The 21,786-nt window shown below is 42.1% G+C and overlaps 1 protein-coding gene across 1 annotated transcript in view; it reads left to right on the forward strand.

Moving 5' to 3' along the window:
- Window positions 1–11,253: 11,253 nt before the first annotated feature.
- The window catches only part of LOC129783002 (uncharacterized), a 109,492-nt gene continuing 98,959 nt past the window's right edge, over window positions 11,254–21,786 (forward strand). Inside the window, exon 1 of the mRNA XM_055792611.1 lies at window positions 11,254–11,712. The gene's annotated coding sequence lies outside the window, so the exon portion shown is untranslated. The remainder of the gene's footprint in view (window positions 11,713–21,786) is intronic.

Raw genomic sequence — 21,786 nt, forward strand, 5'->3', positions numbered from 1 at the left:
GGGGATATGTAGAGGGATTTTTAAAGGACCGAGGACATATGTTATCATTGTCCAGGTTGGACAACCCAGGCCTGTTAGTTGAAGCTGCAGAGCAACTTTAAATTGTCCTTGGAACAAGCAGTGTGAGAAAGAAAACAAGCTATGCACAAACAAGAAGCCAGGTCAGAGCAAGTCCTGGGAACCACGAAATTAACACACTCTCATTGGCACACTCTGATCAGGCGTCTGCAGCATGCCCACCAATTAGCGACACAGACGCCCACGTGACCAGAGACTTTTATCCAATCACCTGTGTGTAAAGTCGGGTGAGCGGTCGGTTTAAGTTATAAATATGACCTGTTTGTTTAATAAAGGGAGGGTGACATGTAGCCATATTGGTGTGATTGTTGTGACTTGGCCAACTCTCCACGGGGGACCCTCTTCGAGGCAGGTATGAAATGACACTTCTGGCAGGTTTTTTTAGCCTTCCCCATCAATGGAAATCTGATGGGTGAGTGGAAGTGAGAAGAGAGAAGCTTGATCATCTTTGTTCAGTCCTCCAGAGGACAGCTCCCTGAAGCACTGATGTGTTTTTTTTCTCCCTAGAAGCATCAGAAACAGAATGTTAACAAGCTTCATTTTCCATTCCCAAAAACCAGGAATTGACCTTTGACGTCTTCCCTGGCTGTTTGTGTTCTTGATGCTGATAGAGCCAGATTTTCATAAGACAGACCTGGATAATTTTCATGGCAGCCACACTGTTGCAAACCATTTAGCAAGCCAGCTTTATAGGGTAAGGTTGCGGAGATGCCCATGGCTACTTTAATAAAGTTTCTTGTGTATCAGTATGATACTATTGATTTTTCTCCCTTTGGACCAAAAGACTAAAGTTCAGGCTCTGTAGCAGATAAAGTGAAAACCGTGGAGATTCCATACCATGTATACTAATTTTAACCTTTTGGAAGAAAAAAAAAAAAAAAAGGAAGGTATTATGTGCAGGCTTCCTTTTGCTTTTGTACATACTATATAACATTAATGCAAATAAAACTGTGGCTGCACTGATGATTCTGCTGGCCTAAAGGTCACCATGTACTCCACACTGAGTCACCAGCAAAGAGCTAGGCACTTTGTGGAGACACATAGGAAAACACTATTCCCACACACAGAGGTACACAGGGCAGGCATCAGAGGCAAAGGGATGTTGGAAGCACAAAAGCAATGAAGCTGAGGGCCCCTGTGCAAGTTACCACTGCTTAATGAGTTACTGCCCATCAGTTAAGCCAGAATAGATGTTGTGTGGGCTTTTAGCCCACTGAGAGGTGGGTTGAAGCCACTTTGCCACCTTGTTGGCTTAAATCTCTTCCTTGGAGATACTCAGCACTTGGCTGCAAGAACGGTATTACAAGGAGAGTGATCACAGCTGGACAGGGCGGAGATACTGCATCATACTGTTGTCATTTAATGTAATTAATTGTCTGTTTTTGCTGGAAAACAACTGGAAGTTGGCACCGGCTGAGCAGGGGAGGAGAGAGCATGAGATTCAAGAGGCCTCTCCTCCGTGTGAGCCAGCAGCACCCTGAAGCACCGACAGGGTTGGCCCTTGTTTCTGGTTCTGGATTTCAGTGTCAGCTCTGTGTAGACACACTTGCTGCCTGTTCACACGCTATTCAGTCCCACCGACCGCAAACATTAAATAAGTCATGAGCCAGGCTCCACAGGTTTTGAGAAAAGGGCAGAGAACAATAATAAGGGCTTTTATTTTCTTTGCCTTCTGTGGAATTGGAGGTTTTAAGACAGCTCTTTGTCTTCATCTTTACTCTCCTTTCATGAAAATGAAATCTCTAATATAGTTTAAAGAGAGAAAGAAAGAAGAGACGGGAGCTTTGCTGTGATGTAGTATTTTCATGACAGTTTGTGGGCTCCTTCCCAAAAAAGGCTGAACCCCAAACCACATTTTCCTTCACTTTTCAGTCACAGGAATCCAAAGGAATCTAAAAAGATGATTGCTTTGGACAAACAGGAACATTTTGTTTAATGCAATCCATTTATTTTTTATCCTGCTGTCTGAAAACTCACTTGCCTGACCTCTTTTCCAAGGAAGTGAATTAATCCTGTGTTCTAATAAGTGTTCCAGTAGGTAACTGGGTGGCAAAGCACCAGCTTTACAATTTGCAATGTGCAGTATGCAATGCTTAACGCCATTAATAACAATCATGAACTCTGTGGATTTGGGTAATTCCTGTAAGATATTGGTTCCATAAACAAAAGTCAAATTGACAGCTGGTGAGTAATATTTCATTCTATTTTTTGGATGTTTGCTGTGGACTACCTTCTCAAATTTTGAGTACGAAATGCCTCTCAGTGTGAGTGAATAAACTCATGAATTTGTGTTAAACATAGTCTTGCATTTGCTTCTGCTGCTTTAAGTTCAGGACAGTCGAAAGGAATATATTGGCTTAGTTGACTTCATTTTACCTGTGTTGAGAAATACAAAGTGAGAAGCATTTTCTGGCCTGTCTCCAGTCTCTGCAGTTGATGGGAGGCTGCCATTTACAAAAGGCAGCGGAGGCCTCTTTCATTTCTTGTAGGAGACAGAGAGAAGGATTTCATAGCCTGTGGGGTTTTGGTGAAAGGATTGTGTACTGCTTGTGACATGCCACAGAGCTGTCTCTGCAACAAGGCATGCTACTCTGGGAATTCAGGAAAAAGACAGGCATCATTTATTCCACCTCCATTACTTCCATGCAGTATGAGAACTGTTTGTCCAGCTCTAATTCCTGGGAAATACAGTATTCAGCTTCTACTTATGAAACAGCAAGCCATATGCCATCTGTATGTAAATCTACATAGGCAGCACACTTTTGTACTGCACTCCTCCACTAGTACATGAACTAGGACAAAGGTAGCTTCTTTTACATTTTACTGACCACACTGGCAAGGTAGTATATGAAATGAAAAAGTATATGATTTAGCTGCATCACAAGGCAAATACTGTCTGGGCTGGCTCATTTCTCCTTGTTCTGCTACAAACATCAGCAGGTCTTTCAGAAAACATAAGAGAATGGTTTTTTATATTCCTGGATTCTCCTCTTCCATCACTATCAAATGATGGGGCAAGATAGGTAAAAAAAAAAGTCTTCCAGTAATAGGGAGAATAGGGAGTTGCTTGTGGAATCCACTAGAGATGGTGAACTTCAACATACTGGTTCCATTTATATTGTTGCCTTTTATTTTTTCAAATTTCACCAAGGCAAATAATCAAGACAGAAAGCAGTTTAACATTCCAAGTCATAAAAAGAGCATAGACATATAGATAGCTTAGTCATTTTGCCAAGGCATGAAGCCTTCTCAGTCTGAATTGAAGAGAATAATCGCTCAACATATGGACTCACGCCAGGAGGCTGAGGCTACCAGAGCTGCAATTATGTGTGGCACAGAAAGGCAGACGATGTATGAAGTTAACAGAGGTGGTCCTGGTGCTCTGCTCTGCAAGATTTAGTACAGGATGCATAGGGTTGTCCTCAGGACTTTGGGTAACCCAGCACATTGAGATCACAGTGAATGGGTTTAAACAAAAAGGCAACAGGAAGGAAAAAGTAAGAGCACCCCTTCCCTTCTCTATCCCAAAATCTGTCAAATGCCTGAGCATTTCTGGGATGGAATCATTCTGCAGATCTCAAATGTAAATTTCTTGGTGTGTCCTGGAGAACCTTTGTTCCAAGCCAAGTTTGCAGGCTACCTTTGAATTCTCCTGATTGTTCCTATGACTGAGTATGTTGGATGTGTGGACATAGGAATGACAAAGGTATCACACTGCATGGAGCAAGACAGGGCTGGTAACCCAGAAACCTCAGTTTCTTCCTTTGAAAATGCATGAGCTGAGTAAACCACTTCCTCTGTGTCTTCCTAAAATTTCCATTTTTTGTCCAGAACATGTTGAAAGTTTTTAGCGTTGTGTGCTATTGCTCACAAGATCTTCCTTGTGAATTCCCTCCTCTTCCCTTGTACACCTTAGCAGACAAGTTTCCTTGCCCCTACCAAGAGCTGATTTTACCTGTGCCCATTAATGCTGCTCAACCAGCCAGAGGAGGGTCCAGCAAATCTTTGAGAAGACATGTTCTTTCATCATATTTTGTGTTCACAGGACACCTACCTGCTGGCCCTTTTGATATAAGAATAGCAATAGTGTATTGATCTATTTTAGCATCTGCATCATGCTTTGCAATTGTACACGCTACACAGAAGGAAGCAATCCGTAGACAGGCATTACAGCCTGATGAATGGAGGAAGCACAGGCTGTTTTGTATTGAGAGCTGGAGCATGTACAAATCGTGGGTACCCGTATGAAATTAAACATCTGACCTCTGTACAGTTCAGAGACACAGTTTCCAGGCCCTGCCAATTCACCAAGATGGATTTCTGAGCCGTCACTCGAGTCCTTTGAAAGCAACCTATTTGACGGTTAAAACAAATTGGCAGAAGAGACATATAGAGAGTGTAGCTTCCAGATTGATGAGGTATTTGAAAGAGAGCAAGTTACACATATAGGTTACTTATAATGCCTTGTAACCCCATGGCTGACTCATATTTCTTCAGCTTCACAGGGTGCACAAGATTTGGGGGTTTGCTTTTTCACTTTGGAAAACCCCAAACCGAAGCATTAATTATGCAGACATGGTAATGAAGGGATGTAAGTCTGAGCTCCATAAGGGCATATTGAGGGAGAAAGCAAGTTCCCCTTTTCCCCAGAGACACTTTGCCTCATTTTGCTGTCAATGCAAATTCTATCAACTGCCTCTAAGGTGTCATTGACTCAACAAGACAAGTTTGTTGGTTTTGTTTTGTCGGGGATTTTTTTATTATTATTCTAAAGTAAAATGGGTCACTTCATACCTCCAGCAGGTTGAAACAGCTCTCAGAACTGCACATCAGGAAAAACGACCCACAATCTATAAGGATGGCAATCCTTGTATCAGCTCTGCCTTCACACATAGATTGACATGAGATTATAGCTTGTCTTCCCAGAGCTCTAAGGCAGTTTCCATTCTGATTTTGACGCTTGTAAGATTTGGAGCAGTGGGCAACCATACCCCACAGGAGAAGCAGGACCCAGTCCTGCCTCCTGCAACATACCGACAGTATGAATTTCTATTAACACTTTGGACTTCAGAAATTCTATCTCGTTGCATGCAGGAAATATAAAACTAGTCATATAAAGCCCTTCTGGGGTCAGAACAGAGCAAATGGTCTGCATAGCAACATGGCCCTGAAGTGTTCGTTGTCCTGGGGCTTTTCTCTCTTCAGGACAATTTCAAGGTAGCTCTGGTAATTTCCAAAGCCCTGCATGGGTTCAGCTCAAGCTGCTTGAGTGAAAACCTCAGCTTGAGTGATCATATCTGTGAAAAATGCAGCTGTCAACTTGAAGTATACAGCTGCATGGAAAACAATTTTCCTCTCCCATGAAAATGTGAATATAAAGCATTTTTTTCCTGAAAAAATGAAGATTAAAAGTCAATCTATGGATAGTTTCATGGAATGAAAATGTCAAAATTAGATTTTAGCGCAGGTCAGCTCAAACATTACCTTGTATTGATTTAGTTTTACCTTTTTCATTTTTGTTAATGTTGCCCCTTCTAAAAAAGTAATTATACTAATGTTCTTTCCACAAGAGAGAGAGGGAAAAAAAGCCTGAAAAAATATTGCTATCTTGAGTTGAAAGATCTTTGTGGGCTAAGGAGAAAGCATTCCTGGCAAATGCCTAAGCCCGAACTCACTTCCAGAAGGGAAGGTCAACCACAGTGTTTGGAAACTAAAGAGCAAAAAAGTTTCCTTTTGTGTGGAAACTAAAGAGCAAAAGTTCTTCTTTTCCTCTGGTTTTCCTCTGGCTATGTCTGGTCAGACATTTAATTAGTATAGCATATTGGATCTATTCTCAGTTGCTTTCTGCCGTGGCTAGCCACTTACATCTGTACACAGTGGATGTTAAACGGTGCAGCTCTGATGTGCTGTATTTTTAGTGACCTTTCACAGGTGCGAAAGATTATACAAGGTACTAGAGCAGGGGTCCTCAAACTACGGTCCGCGGGCCGGATACGGCCCCCCAGGGTCCTCAATCCGGCCCCTGGTATTTACAGAACCCCCCCGCCCCACCCCCCACCCCCCACCTCCCCCACCAGGGGTTGGGGGGAGGAAACCAAGCAGCCGCAGATGTCTTCCTGCTACTTCATCCGCGCGCCGGCCCCCTGTTTAAAAAGTTTGAGTACCCCTGTACTAGAGACTGGTAAATTGGCCCATCTTTGGACAGTAGGCAGGTTAGCAGCTGGTATGTGCTTGAGTGGCCTCCTAAAGGAAAATGTCAGTACAGCATGAAACAGGATGGAATGGAACATGGTTGTTTTGGTGTAGATACTAGCTTGATCTGGTGGCAGTTCAGGAGGTTCATTATGAGTCTCACATTGTGGTCCCAGTGCTTGTCTCCCATGACTACCTTGCATGCCACTGGGGCTTAGCAAGCTTGGAAGGGGGAGGCGTTAGTACCAGGACCAGACAATATACTTAACCATAAAGAAGCCACTTTGTATAAGCAGAGAAATCCTGCTTAAATAATTCCAGGGGGGTAATCTTGTATTTCCAAGTTATGCTAAGCTATTCCCAGCTTTTTCAGTGCTTAAACATAGACTTTGCTGCTGTAGTTGAGGATATAGATATCTGGTTTGCTCTGGTCTGTCAGGGAATGAGTCCACCTCCTGTTGGATATGCCCTGAGCTCATAGTGCCTTTCTCATCTTAGTGTTGCCAGCTACTACACCAGCTGTTCGTGGCATCTACCGTATCAAAAATATAACTGTTCATCACAACAGGTGAGCTTACAGTAGAGAGAGCTCAGAGATGGCCAGGTAAGGATGATCATAAATGAAGATTGTCTGACCATTGCCACATGCCTACAAAACTAGTAAGTGTATGATTGCCCTTGCCTCAAAGAATGGAGGTTATCCATAGGAGGGAGGGTTTTGCACATGGCTTTTTTTTTTTTTTTTTTCAGATTATGAGTTCTGCCAGAGGAAGGAATTTTCCTCCTAACAGTTCCTTAAAAGATTTCTTGACATACTGATCTCAAGCTTCAGTTTTGGGGAGAAAGCCAGAAATATGTTGCTCAGTTTGGAGTTTTCATGGAAATGTTTATATGCTCCTACTCAGCCTAACTAAGCTGATTGAAAAGATTGTTAGTAGAAAAGGCAGTAATAGAGGAATAAACTAGGAATGCTCTCTAATATCAGCTGTTTGCATCTGTAATTCAAAGTAGAAAAATACCACCAAGATTCACAAGATGCTTCTCTTCTGCTTCCTAAGCAGCTGGTCCATTTCAATAACAACTTCAAATCCATTTGGGGGGTGGTGGTGCCCTGCTTTCTATCTTTATGCTTTTCTTGTTATCACTCTTAATTGTCTTTTCTTATTTGTCCTACTTTCAGACTTACTGCTGTTGATGCAACAAGTTTGTTTTGTCAAGTCACATTCACCCTTTCCAGAATGTCCCCCTACTATTTTAGTTTTGGGTGGGTTTTTTGTTTTTTTAATCTGTTGCTTATAGATGTCATCTGGAAATGGATCAGTCATCTCTTTCTTAAATCCCTTACTGCATTAAGTAGACTGCCTCATTTTGTCATTCAGGGCACAGCTGTCACTTGTTGCTCAAAATGGTTGCCACACCTTTAATTTCTGAAGCGGTTTATAAACAGTAAGGGCTGGAAGCTGTATTCAGGTTTTGCTCTTTGTTCCTTCATGTAATGGGGGAAAGCATTGTTTGGTTTACAGAATTCTCATTTAATTTTTGTACTGATAGAAAATACTACTTAATTAATGTAACATTTCCAAATGAACTTAGAAGCATCTACCCTTGCTTGATTTCATTTTATCTGAATGAATCAATAAAAAACCCCCAGCCAAAGTAGTCTTGCAGCTGAATATGGCTTGCTTAGGCTGTTGGGGGAGATTTTTGTCACCTTCCTTTGTTTTGGTTTTTTTTGGGGGGTGTGTGGTGGTTTGTGTTTTTTGGGGGGGCATGGTGGTTTGGTGTTTGTTTTTTTTTTAGGGTGTGGTGGTTTGGTTTTTGGGCTTGGGGGGAGGGGGTTATGGGGCGTGTTATTTCAGAGGGAGGGGGGTTATTTTTTTAGGGTTTTGCCCCCAGTACCAATCATGTTTTCAGCCAGCAGATATATTTTCCAGGGTTAAACTCTTGTTTTTTTAATGACAATAACAGCTATGCTTATCCTTAGTATATGAGCTCTGAATCTTCATTCACACCATTTATCCTGGGTTTTTTAATGGCTCTTGCTTCCAGGAGGCATGTTCTGTGTGAGTCAGTCAGAGCTTATTTTACTTAGCTACTGTCAGCTATCACCAACATTATGAAAACTGTGGTTTCATTTGTATCTCACCATGGGAGGCAGAATCTTTGAAGTCCTGAAATTGTATATATTATTTACTTCTTGATTAGGTGAATAAATAACTTGATTGAAGCACTAGTTGTAAAAGAGACTGAGACTCTGGCAGGCCTCCAGGCTGAGGATGAGTCTGGGTTTCATGGCCATATTGTGGTTCCAGTAAGAGATAACCAGATACAGACTTATAGCGAGAAAAGTCTGAATGTGATTTTTTTGGGGGAGCAGGGTAAAGGCTGTGTGAAAACAGTAATTCTTTGGGAACTCTCTGAGCTGAGACATGAACAAGGTCTCACCACAAATTGTCTTCCCCATCACTACAAAGCAGTATGTGTGCCCATACAGGGGCATTTTAAAGAAAAGATATTTGAATGAATGAAACAGCATGGAAAATACTTTCCCCATTTATCAGTTTATTGTGCTTTCTTCTATCTTTGGTTTCTTCTGTACATCTGCTGTAAGGACAGACACGGCTGTGCTGTTTCCAAGCACTTATCACAAACCGTGTGCTCCCCACCTGGGCAAGTCTAGATCTCTCTTCATCCTTTTGCTGCTGATCTTATTTATGCCCAAGGGGAGGCTGTTGCAGAAGCCAGATAAGAGATATAAGGGCACTGCAAGGCTGCACTGGGCTCTTGCTCCCTAGCAGTTTCAGGGGAACTCATAGCCACAAGATGTTACGGAGGTTGAAAGAAATTGGACAAAATTCAAGGAGGAGGTTTCTCTACTGCTTGTTATCCAGCTGATAAGACTATCACTAGAAAAAATTGCACTACCCATGCTCTGTTCTTACACTGTCTCTTAAGTGCTTCTTACTGGCTCCTTATAGCAAAGGGAAGATGGATTTCAGATCTGTTCCCTCTTCAGCAGGGATGCAGAGCAGAGAAGCAGTGGAGTTTCCCTGTAAGCAGCTCTGCAGCCCTGAAGCAGCACTAAGTAGCCCTGAGGGCAGTAACTCTTTGTGACTGAGACAAAATGTTCTCTCTCCCTCTTTGCTGTCTTCAGGTCTCGCAAGAAATTGTGATTGAGAAAGTTTAATAAGTTGCTATTCGCTAACATATGGGATGCCAAGTATTTCCTATGCACTCGGAGTGGTAAATAAAGGTGTTAAGAGCTGTTTTATGAATGACATTTTAATGGAAACCATCATCATTATAGATGGTATCATAAGCTGTCAGTGTCTTTAGTTTCATAATGCAATTCATCCGTACTGATGTTACTAATGCTTCGTCTCATTCGCAGTCAAGTGTGTGAAGAAACCTCTGCTAACTGCAGGCGAGGTAGAGCTGTACTGAAGTACTGACCCAGGCTGGTCAGAGATGCTCTTGTCTGTATGTGTGCATGGGATACCAGAGAGGCAATGTCCTGAGTAACTTGCAGGTGTTAAATTCCCTCCATAGGAAGTGAGAAGATTAGTGGAAGGAGTTTGCTACTTATCCAAACACATGGGATTTAGAAGCGGACATGTCAGGTACATCCAAAGACTTAACTAGCCTACTTTGGCTAAAATATTTTGGCTGTCTGGTAGGAAACACACGCAGTCACAGAACAGCTGAGGTTGAAAAGGACCTTTGGAGATCATCTAGTCCAGCCTCCTGCTCAGGCATTGTCAGCCACAGCAGGTTGCTCAGGGCTATGTCCAGTCAGGTTTTGAGCATCTCCAAGGATGGAGTGCCTGGGGCTGTTCCTTCCCAGGGACAGTAATTGTCATTTCTCTTTGCTAAGCTTCATTGGGTTCCTGTGGACCCATTTCTCCAGCTTGTCCATGCCCTCTGAGTAGGAGCACACCCATCCGGTGTACCAGCCTCCCAGTTTTGTACCTGCTCCAGACTTGCTACGTCCCATTGTCCACTTCATCAATGAAAACACTAAATAGTATTGGCCGCAGTATAGGTACCCCTGTACTCCAGGGATGCACCAGTACTGACTGGCCTCCAGCCGGCCTCTGCTGCAACAAGCCACAGCAAAGACCTGCAGAAGGTAATTCAGAGCTGTCATCTTGCAGGACCATTTTCTGGAGCAGCAAAGCTTTCCTTGCCAAAGGGTGGCAACCTCAGCAAGGCTTCCACTTGCTGAGATTGCCATAATTTTTACCTACTTTAAGCACTATTCCATTGCAGCAAAAAGAAAACCCAAACGGTGGAAGTACCCACTTGTGAATTGGTAGCTCCTTCTCCCAGCGACTGATCCTGCAAGTGGCAGGGACCATGAGGCTGAGGGTAGGTGGTATGTCCTAAGGCAAGACCCCACACTGCGTTCCATTGACAGCAAGACCAAGAGTGAAAAATCTCGTTCTTTTCCAGCTTTTGTAAAATGTATAAGTCATACTGCATCACCTAGAAACCCAGCAAAAAACAACAGATGAAATGGTTTTGCTGCTTTAAAAACAAACAAAGAAAGAAATTAAGTAAACTTTTCATGCTAACTTGGAAACATTAGGAAAACCCCTGGTTTTTTTCATCAAAAATGTTTTATTTCTATTATTTTTTAATCAAAGGAGGTTCTTTTATTTTTAGGACATTCATTATTGCTCTCCAGGTGTCAAAAAAAAATGGAAAATAAAGTCTGGTAAAGAACCTTCCAGAACTTTTGCAGGAGGGAACAATCACAATGAGGAAAAAAGCAATTGGTGAGATTTTGGTGAAGTCATTTGTCCCGCTGCCCCTTGGGCTGTGGTGCTGAGCCCTCATCAGCAGAGGGCCAGAATGGCCAGCCACGCAGCAGCGTCTCTGTGGGCTCCCTGCATCTGCCCAGAAGGTGCGGGCTCCGTGCTGCGATGCACACTGGGACCCCTCGCTTTTCCTTCACTGCACTCAGCCAAATATAAATATTCATATGTTGCAGAATGGATGAAAGAGAACGGCCACAGTTCCATAGAAGGACTGTGTGATACAGCTTTTGACATAAGTCTGGAGTGAACCAAGCTAGGCCGCAGCGAGAAATTACCAGACTTGCTAGAAATGGAAAATTACCAGGCTTGCTAAAAATGGAAAATTACCAGGCTTGCTAATAAGGGAAGAGAGATAAGGTCATGCTGACCTTGTGCCTAATGTTGTAAATAACTTTGAGGAATTCGCGTAGACAAGAGAGGAAAAAAAATATATGTAGTTAGCTATCCGCAGAAACCGCAAGTAGGAGGACGTATGAAAGTGTAATCCTTTAGAGCTTAGCCAATCAGCAGATGATTTGTAGGCATAATTAACTGGAACTGTATATAAGACATAATTGCGCCGTAATAAATCGAAGCTTGCTTTATCACTCATATTGAGTCGGCTGCTTGCTTCCCCTCGCTCGTCATTCATATTTCATTTTTGCCTCATCTTCATTCCCCCCAGGAAGTAAATATCCCTTCCCTTATTCTCCCATGACTCATCCACCAACCCTCCCACTTCTAAACTATTTTATTTTGTCTTGTCTCAGACTTGTTTATCTTGGGTGAAATCCTAACCTCACTGAAGTAAGTCAGTGGCAAAACTCCCATCATCTCAAACAGAGCCAGGATTTCTTCTTTTGTCTTGATAAGATTGTGGGTGTGTTTGCCTTGAATATACTTAATCTTGTCCTGGTTTGATTGTAGCTTTTGGATAAGAGCCATGCTGCATCTCTGTGCATTAAGCAGCGTGTAAGCCTTTGCTGTTCTCGAAGTCTTAAAGGATAATAATGATTATGAAGGATTTACTGCAGCAGTTCAGGAAGGTGTGGACAGAGGCAAATAAAGGAAATCAAACATATGTTTCCATGTTTCAGACCTAATACTTATTTACAATGAAGGCAGAGACCACAGAGAAGAAAACATTGCTCCTGTTGTTCGAGGCTCAGGGTTTATAAAGCACAGATCCAGAGGGTTATAGTGGGCTGCGACAGCTATTGCAGGGAAATGCTGATGCCACAGAAAGCAAAAGGGACTGGGTGACTGCAATGCAATAATAACTCAGGCTTAATACGAGGGAAAAGCAGCTCCCGTGCCAACGAGCCAGCGCTTCTACTGTTCCAACAGCAGAGGAAAAAGCCTTGGTTAGCAACCACAACACAAAACAAAACTGCCCATTAAAAAGTGTGGAGACCGAGGCAGAGGGCAGGAGCTCTGTGTTCAGATCTGCCTGTGCAGCATGCCCGCCTGGAGCTGAGCAGCCTGGCAGAGGCAGCCCTGGCAGGCACCGCAGCATTGGAGGCAAGTGTGGCCAGCCCAGTGCCACATGCCATCAGTAGCCTCATCTTCCCTCCTGGCACCCTCTGCCCCTGCAATCGGGAAAGCAGCGTCTTCTCCCCATACTTTGTTTGTTTGGGATCAGGACTGCTTTTTGTAAAGTTCCTCTCTTTCAGCGTAAGGTGTGACTTCCCAAAAGATAAGTACCTCTTCCATTGCCAAGACCATCCTCGAGGAAAATGGTAGAAATTTCTTTTCTTGAGGCCTCAGAAACTTGACCAAAGAGCACATGAGGGGGAGTCCTGGGTTGGGTGGAATAGCTAAAAATATCTATTTTGTTTCTCTGTGTACAGACCTGTAAACTTCATAAAGTGACAAAGCACAAAGGGTGCTGCTGCCAACAGCTGATAATGTCTTCTGGAGTAGGTAACATCTCTAACATGTTTACCCTCTGCATGCTCCAAGGTTGCTAGAAGTGAGCAAAGCCTGTCTTGGGACTTTTTGCCCAACAGTGTCTTATGAAGAAAATCTGTTATTTATCTCCTGGGACATGGCCGTGGATTTGTGATGTGTTAAGCACGTCCTCTTGCCACAGGAATAGACTGAGTATACTTAGAGGAGTCACCACCTCAGAGTTTTGTTCTGCTTTGTGGCCAGCCTGACAGATATTTTTTTTGAAAGGTTTGTGTTTGAATTTATAATGGAATAAATGGGTGATACAGACATCTGGTGAGGTATGAAAGTGAAATTCTTCATTTATTTCTGTGAGCAAAATTACTAGTCAGTCTGGGCTGTAGTCTGTGCTTTCAAGGTGTTGCCAAAAATACCAAGACACAAGAAGGCTCTATATTAAAAAAAGCAAATCTACTGCATAGCTCACTAAGATCACTGGCCACATCGAAGTCCTCAACTGTATTCCAGCAGATGGCAAGTCCTAGAGCTGTGAAAATAAGTAATCAGTAGTAACTTATTTGATACTTTCAGATTTTAATGTTTTGCTTTGACTTTCATTGGGAAACTAACATTATTTAACTGACTTAACATAATTAATTTTTTTTTTTCATCAAAAAACTCTTGGTATTCTATAGTCTTCAAAAATCCATTATCCACTGTGAATATTTCTATTTCACAGGGCTATTTATATATATGTACACACACACACACACAGAGATATATACACACACACATATACTGCTTGGTGGCATTTCCAATCCTTATTAGATGGCTTCAGCAAATAACTACCATACAGGGAGAATTTATAACTGCATATTTGAGTGTAAAGTTTGCAAATGAAAGTTTGATCTTAAAATCCAGTAAAGCTGATTTCCAGCAATATTTATGGAAACTGAGCACAAAGACAAAAGAGATTCCACCAAGGGGTAGCCATGAAATATTTCCTGTTGAATATGCATGGAAAATCTTTTTGAGATGCACAGTCCATGCTACTCAGTGCTCTCAGTTGCTAACAGCTATGCAGCCTTCAAACCTCTCTATCAAATCTCACATCGACTTCTATTTACCTGGTAGGAAAAAACCCAAACACCAAAACAAACAAAAAACAGTTAAAAATTCCATGTAGTCTATCTAAGTGAAAATCTTTGAATAATGTTTAAAATTTAGTAAGAAAAGATATGCTTTTTAAAGAAGAATTATCAAATGTTGAACATGAAGGGAGAAGATAAGAAAAAATAAAAGATGATCTTTTGATTGAGATACCCAGGGTCGTATGTTTCTACACAGTAACTTGATATATATTTACTAAATTGTTTGGCACATTCAGCATGTCCCCAGGGAACTGTTGGAGGGAACTAGCAGTACATTTTTCACTCCTTCCCTGTGCATTAGCAGACATAAGGTCACACTAGTATAGCAAAGATGGGTGCAGCCTCAGGCTCATTAGCTCTCAGCAAGCTAGCCAGATGAGGCAGCGTGGTGTTTTCCTTTCATCATTCAAGCTTGAAAGGAAACTGTCGGCAGCCACTTGCTCTTAAAACAATGAAAATTTAGGTGACCGCAATCTCATTAGCTGAAAGGTAGCATTCAGAGGAGGTAAAGATTTCTAGGTAAAGATTTCCTTCATCTGCAACACACATGCACAAATTTATTAGCACACCATCTCCTTTGAATGCAAAAATCCGTGTATGAGAAGAGCAAATAGTGCTTGTTAAATTAGAGCAACTGTGCATCAGTGAACTATATTTTTCCAGGAAAATCAATGTCTGGATGTCTGGCTTTCTTTCAGAATAATGTATACATCTTAGATGTATATACATATTTACAGAGCAGCAGTTTAATCCGTAACCTTTGCCACAGAACTGATACTTTCCCTGCAGATGTTTCCTTTGTCTTGCACAGAACTAAAATGCACAAAATGCAAAGGGATCTAAGTGCTGTTATTTTCAGAGTTTTCCAGGCTTCAGCCATGTTGTATGGTACGCTTGAAGATTAAATACCTTTTGCATTCCAATTACTGTATGTGAAAGTCTATTGATGATGTTTTATTGGTAATATTTCATTACTGTAAGCTTTTAAGCTGAGTGAAGCTGTATGCTTACGCGAATTTCCTAAAATCCAAGAGATCTGGTACTGAAGACATATTTACTCTCTGGTTTTTATTTTTTCTGTGCTTTGGTTCAAAACTGACCTAACACAGAGATGTTTTCCTGCTTATGTTATATGAACAGTGGGAACCTGATGGTCTTAATGATCATTTCTGATTTCCCTGGTGGCTACAAGAGGTTGGTTTGAGTTTTTCTTAGTGATGGTGTTGTTCCAAGGTGTTAGCAAACACTGGGAGAAGAGTACTTGCTCTGAGTCCAGCTGTCAGATATGAAGAGGTTGATTACCAGAGGTGTAAAAAGCTACTATGTGTCAAGCCTCCTGTAAAAATCTGTAGCACTTCACTCCCTCGTGAAGTGAAAATCTTGAAAATCGTAGATGTAAAGGGTTAGATTTGCCCTTCAAGTTTACATTTCAGTTTCTAATATATTTTCTTAGACTGCCTCCCACTCACAGTATTAACTTCCCTCTAATGACTCCCCACCTCAACTGTTGCCTTCCCATCTTTTATGATATTCCTGATTGCTATCTCTCCCAGTCTCTGTAGGGCATGTTCTCTCTCCAGGAAGGAGGAATCCAGTCATCTCTGTTATTGCTATTGCAATACTGAGCTGATGAGCCCAAACTGCTTGTCAGTGTAACCAGGAGAGGGTCTCTAGAAAATACCCCCATGGCCCAGCTGCTGGTAATCTACTGCCTGGGATCTGGCAGGGAACTGCCAGGTGATGGTCTCCAAACCTCTCATAGATGACCTTCCTTCATCTCCTGGCCTTCTCTCAACATTTCAAGTTGTGGCTTGCCACAGGGCACAGAGAACTTGATTTTGTGCTCTGAGCCATCTTCTTTTCTTCAGCCCACAATGAATTCTCTCCCAGTTACTTCTTCATGTCCTATCTTATAAAATGCTGAGGACCAAACCTGCTGGTGTCACTCTCTCAATGCTCTTCTTTGCATTGGGACTTTTGGCAGAGTTCAGACAAAGTGCTGCATCCTATGGTACACTCCGTTTTTTACCTGAAATGTGTTTTTCCTATTTTTTTTGTTGCTTTGGATGCTTTTTTTCTTAGCTTATGAAATTTATCAGAAATAATATACAAGTGTATAAATTAGCCTTCACAGTCCTTTTGTATAAACAATAACCAGCTTGGATGGAGTTTGCAACTAGGGAAAGTAGGTTAAAACAATGTGGCTAAATCATTCCAAAACAATCATTGGAAAGAATCAAATTCACACCCACAGGCTTTATGTGAACAGATTCAAACCTGCCAGGGCTTTGGCATCTATCACCATCTCTGGTACTTAAGGGCAGGTTTCACCAAAGCTTTATGAGTCAAGGAAACAAAACAAAAAGTCCAAGGCTTAGAAGACAGTTTTCATCTACTCCTTAAAAAAAAAGTTTATTTGATCTCTAGAACAATTTATATTCCATTCTGCTTACCAGGTTGAACTCAGTAGCCACATCAGCTTTCTAGTGTGGATAAGCTTCAGCTCCTCGGGAGAGTGACCAGAAAAGCAGAAGAGAAATGAGAACGTGTCTTGGTCATGGATACTTTCAGTTTTTTGCAAACTAAGCAGAAGCTCAGTGGAGTTATCTGTTGAAAACCCCTGTGAGACACTCTTCCCCAGTTTATAAGTTCCTCCAGGGAAGGACTAAGCCCAGAGCTGTCAGGTCATGGTCTGGTGGCCCATGGTGGCCACACAAGGTCCAGGGCAACCAACACTGGGTCTGACGGCTGGTCCTCCACAGGGCAAGTTTCTTTCCTCATTTTCTTTTGATTAAGCCTCAAATGCAAAACAATCTCATGTTCCTAAAACTAAAGTGTCTGCAGACCAGGTAGTTGCTAGTTGTGCAAAGGCTGGTGTTTGCCTTCTCACCTGCTCCTCCTGCCACTGTGCCCACAGGCCTGCCTGTGTGTCAGCATTCTGAAAATATTAGCCAGTGCACAACACAATTTTAGCCATTTTACTTTTGATTTGCTTTCTAGTTTGAGGCCTCAAGAAGTGCAAAGTTGTCCATCTTTCAGTTATAAGTTTTTTTGTATTTATACTAGGCATGAGTCTGAACCCAAAACAAAACAAAATACAACACAAAAAAAAAAAAAAGAAAAAAGGAGAAAAAAAAGAAAAGAAAAAGAAAAGAAGCCCTAGTCCCCAATTCCTTCCACCAACTTTGAGCCATTTGTATCATCATTTGGAACCAAACTTTGTGGTTGGCACCATTTTCTGCAAAGAGACAAAATAAAATCTTGGATACAAATACTCCTACATGTAGGAAAGTCTGAATCTGGCAGTGTGTGACTTGTCCTAAATTACACAGCACCTTTCCTCAGATCTCTTTTGTTTTACTGATGGCAACTCTACAGCACCACAGTGTGGCAGCAGCCTGCAGGCAGGGAAACTGAGGCAAGATATCAGAAAACAGAATAAGGCAGGAAAAGGAGACTTTTTTTATTTGTGACCCAGATCCTACCTCACTGGAGAAGACAGAGAGAAACCAAGATCTGCTTCATTTCTTCATCAAGCTCACTGGGTTCATGGAGTTCATGCTAACAATTGACTTATGCCAATCATCATTTTCACCTTTAATAGAGCCGATGAAGACACCACTTTATAAAAAGCACTTCCCCAGACTATTCACTTTTCCCAGGTGAAATATTTTCCAACATGAAGTAACAAAAAGAAGGAAAAAAATTAAAGAAAAAGTGTATTTTTTTAAAAAGAGGAAAAAAAAAAAGCTACAAACCTTTTGTGAATCCCACGCTGTATTTCCTATTTCTCCAGTGAGTCTTGCATTCCTTTATTCAGATTCCAAAAGTAGAGATAATTTGTTCCAAATGTTTTCAAAGGCAATCAGCAGCATCGACTTACATTCTTTCCAGGGTATGGAGAAAACTCTGAAATCTAAACAGTAATGGAGGAGCAAGTGAAGGGGAGGGATGGGGAAGAAGGGGAGATGGAAGAAAGTGAGAGTGGAAAATGAGGGGAAAGAAGGAGGAGAGGAAAGGAAAAGAGGGGAAAATAAAACACAGAAAGGAATATACTGATGATCTATTTGCTTATATTGTTACAGTTATGACTCCTTGAGCAGATCTGGAGAGACTTACTACTTGCCAGAAACATATTCCATTGGCAAGGTAGCTAGCAGTTCTTAGCATGATATTATGTAGCAGAATATGATTGAGAAATCAGCCATAAAATTATATATTTATTGCAAGACTGTCAATGAGATTTTTGCAGAGAAGCTATATATCTCCCTGCATGTTGCATGTCTATTTTGTCTGCTAGAGATCTGTACTGAACTACTCATCAGTCATTGTGCAGTCTTAGAAGTCTGGACAGATGTTACTTGTGCAAATAAAGACACAAATGCTGCAATTTGTCTTCCATTTAAACATATATACAAGCCACGGGGTTGTTGAATGGCTGCCTTTAAGATGATGGTATGGTCTGCGAGCTGCCTCAGGGAGCAGAGAGGGCTCCCGGCATCCCACCTGCTTTGCTACTGACTCTCTGTGTGGCCTTTGACAACTCATTTAATCCCCAGCTTCCCAAACATATAAATTAGGAACAATAATTCTTGCCGTGTTTCCTGCACACAGACAACCGTAGGGCTTCATCCTGTGCAGCTCTGATCCTGGCCAGGTTCAAGTCACTGTCATGCTGTTGACTTACTGAGCTGAAAAGCTGGCCAGAAAAGCAGCAAGCAGCGCTGGTCCTCTGGTGGCCACTCAGAGCCATTGCCTCTCTCCACCTGCCTCCAAGCTCAAACTCAACGGAGAGGCAAGCTTACCCTCCTGGTGTTTCTCAGCTGGAGAACTTTCTCTAAGCTTCTGAAAGGTCAAACATATGCGCCTTCTTTCCCTGGCCTCTGCCTGCCACCCCCCCACCCCAGCTGGGCATGGTGCCATGCACGTGATCCTTCCTCCTAAAACAGTCCCCACTCATGCAGCCCCCATCCCACCTCGGCACCCAATGGCCGGAGCACTTGCACAGCTCCTTACAGCAAGCAAACCTACAGTAAATGATTGGTGGTTAGTGTTTAATGGGCACATATTAACTCTTAAGGTTTCAAAAGCTCTAATTAAGCCTGGCTTTCATTTGAAATCCACCTGAAGTGGAGAGTAGGCCATTTGTTTTTACACAGCTGAGGAATGTGCATTTATCTATCTCAGGAAGGAAAAAGAAATGAAAACCTCTTGGTAAGCTGGTAAACTCAACTACCTGTACTCCTTCAGCCTACTGGAAAGTTCCTCTCCCCACCATAGACCAGGGCTTTTGAACAGCTACACGAGGTAGCTGGTGTAAAACTTGAATTTCGTGCAATGCCCATGTCAAAAAGCATCAGGGTTCCGGGAGTTTTAACCACCCTTTTGTCACTGTCCACCCAGCGCCAACAAATTTCTCCCCTCTGTACCTGCATACCATAACACATCTTTGCCTCTGCATTCCTGCTTCCCAGAGGTCCAGATCCTAAATAAGACAAGAGATCTAGACAAAGCTGTGCAAACTCAGTTCCATCTGACTAACTGTTTGGACAGGTTTGCTTTAATCATAAACAGTACCATAAATTAATGCTAGCCATGCTGAATTGTTTTAATGCCTACATGTTTTCTGCTCTGTGCTCAAAACAGTGCTGTTTCATCTTCTGCCAATTATACTGACCTCTAAGACATTCTTCTACAGCCTGGAGAAATGTGTGTTTTGAGAGGTTCTAAAGGGACCCTAATTTTAGGGATCTGGAAAAGATGGGATTCTGCCTTTAGTTGCTGGACAAACCTGGGCAATTGGTGCATGTGAATGAGGCACAAGTTTGTAAGGCTTTTCTAGCACCCACACCAAAACTGTGTAATTACGTAGGAAAGTTTTAAAGTGAAAATCCAATAAAGCCTGGCAATGATATGAAAATGAAGAGATTTTCATTAAAAAAATGGATTGAAAACCAGAAGAAACTGCTTGGTTTTCAGCAGCAAGTGGAAAGATAATGTTTGGTTAAAACAAAAAAAAAAGAGTAAAGAAATTTTAAAAAATGTTTATGGCTTATTGTTGAAAAAAAACCCAGTTAAATTAAAGGAGAACAAATACTTTCAATAAAAAGAGGTCATTTAATCATGTTACAAAACAAAGTCTTGAGATTTGAAACTCCAAGCTGAAAAACATCCTTTACAGGAAGGAATTGGGAACTGGAAGGAAGAACAAAATGGATACTGAAAAGAAACTCTCCCTCACTCTGAGATGCCTCCACCTTGGCAAGAATTTGATAAGTAATTAAATGCTAGATGTACAACCTGGGGACAAAAAAAAATAAAATAAAAAGTTTGCAGATGGGAGCCTCTATACCTGTTCCAGAGCCAAACTGCACATGCAAATTTTGCCTGAACAGATTCATTTCTCACTCCTTACACCCAGCCAGGTATAAAGCATGTAAGGAAATTAATATACACTGCTGCATTTTGTCTGCTGCTTGCACACCCTGCATAGAGATATACCACAGCACTCACAAGTTATCGCTGTCATCTGGTTCTGAGGTTGTCCAGCATGTTCCAGCACAAGTCCCACCTGTGGGCAGACTGCAGGGTGTCCTAGGGAGAAATCAGAGATGATTTGGATGGGATGCAGGGGTCTTTAGGGCATCCACCCACCTGCCAGTGACTTCTTGGTAATCCAGAAAGCTGTCCTGGATTCTAGTTTTCACACACGGTTCTCCAGTGTGTTCCTTTTTGAGTGTCTCGTTTTCTGGACCTTCAGACCAGGGTGAGAGCTTGTACAAGCAAGGAGTGGCAACATGCAGGGAATACTGTGGTTCTGAATGGTCAATTCCTTCCAAATTATTTTCTAGCCACTCCATTTTGATACCAAGTTATGTTTCTGGAAGTTGTTTCCTGGAGCCCTTTCCTACAACCTTACTGTACTTTCTGAAACTAGTCAGAAAAGTAAAAAGAAGTTAAAAAATAGAAAAAAAAAAAAAGCAGCAGCATTCGACTTTTCCCAAGCAGGTGCCTTCTCTGGAGCAACTAGTTCCTCCAGCTCCTGCCTGAGACAATGTTTGCAATTAGCTTCCCAATAGCACCACCTGGAAGAGCATCAGCCTTACTATGTTTTTGCGGCGAATGAAGAGACGGGACGCAGCTTGATGCAAGCAAATGTCAATTTATTGTACAGAAGCACGAGTTTATATACACTTTCAGAAGGTGCGCGTTTTAAACAGATTGGTTCTTGAAGCTAAGCATTGCATACTAGGCAATCCCTGATTGGTGGTTAACTACCATCAATTAACAGCAAGGTGTTACCTTTCCTTGGTGCCATCCTTGGCGCCATCCGTCTCCCACTCCCCTGTGCTCTGTAAACATGTCTCATCATGTTAATTGTTGTCTAGACAAGCTCGAGCACATTCCCCTCAGCTGATTGCCACACATGGTCCTAGTTTCCAGCCCGCTCCTGCATCTCCCCCTTCCTGTTGCACAAAAAGAACCTTTGAAACCGAACGAGTAAAAACAAGGTATAAGTAATAGTGATATGGAGAAATAGTGTGAAATGGGGACAATGGACATCGATCGTGATTGTATGTGTCTGCTCAAGGAATGTGGGTATGGTGACTAGTCATGGGTGCGGTCATCGTTAGTGCCCTCCCCTCTCTCAGAGAGGAAATCAGTGGAGAGCTCTG

Source organism: Falco peregrinus, chromosome W, assembly GCF_023634155.1.
Source record: "Falco peregrinus isolate bFalPer1 chromosome W, bFalPer1.pri, whole genome shotgun sequence".
NCBI classification, from domain to species: domain Eukaryota; kingdom Metazoa; phylum Chordata; class Aves; order Falconiformes; family Falconidae; genus Falco; species Falco peregrinus.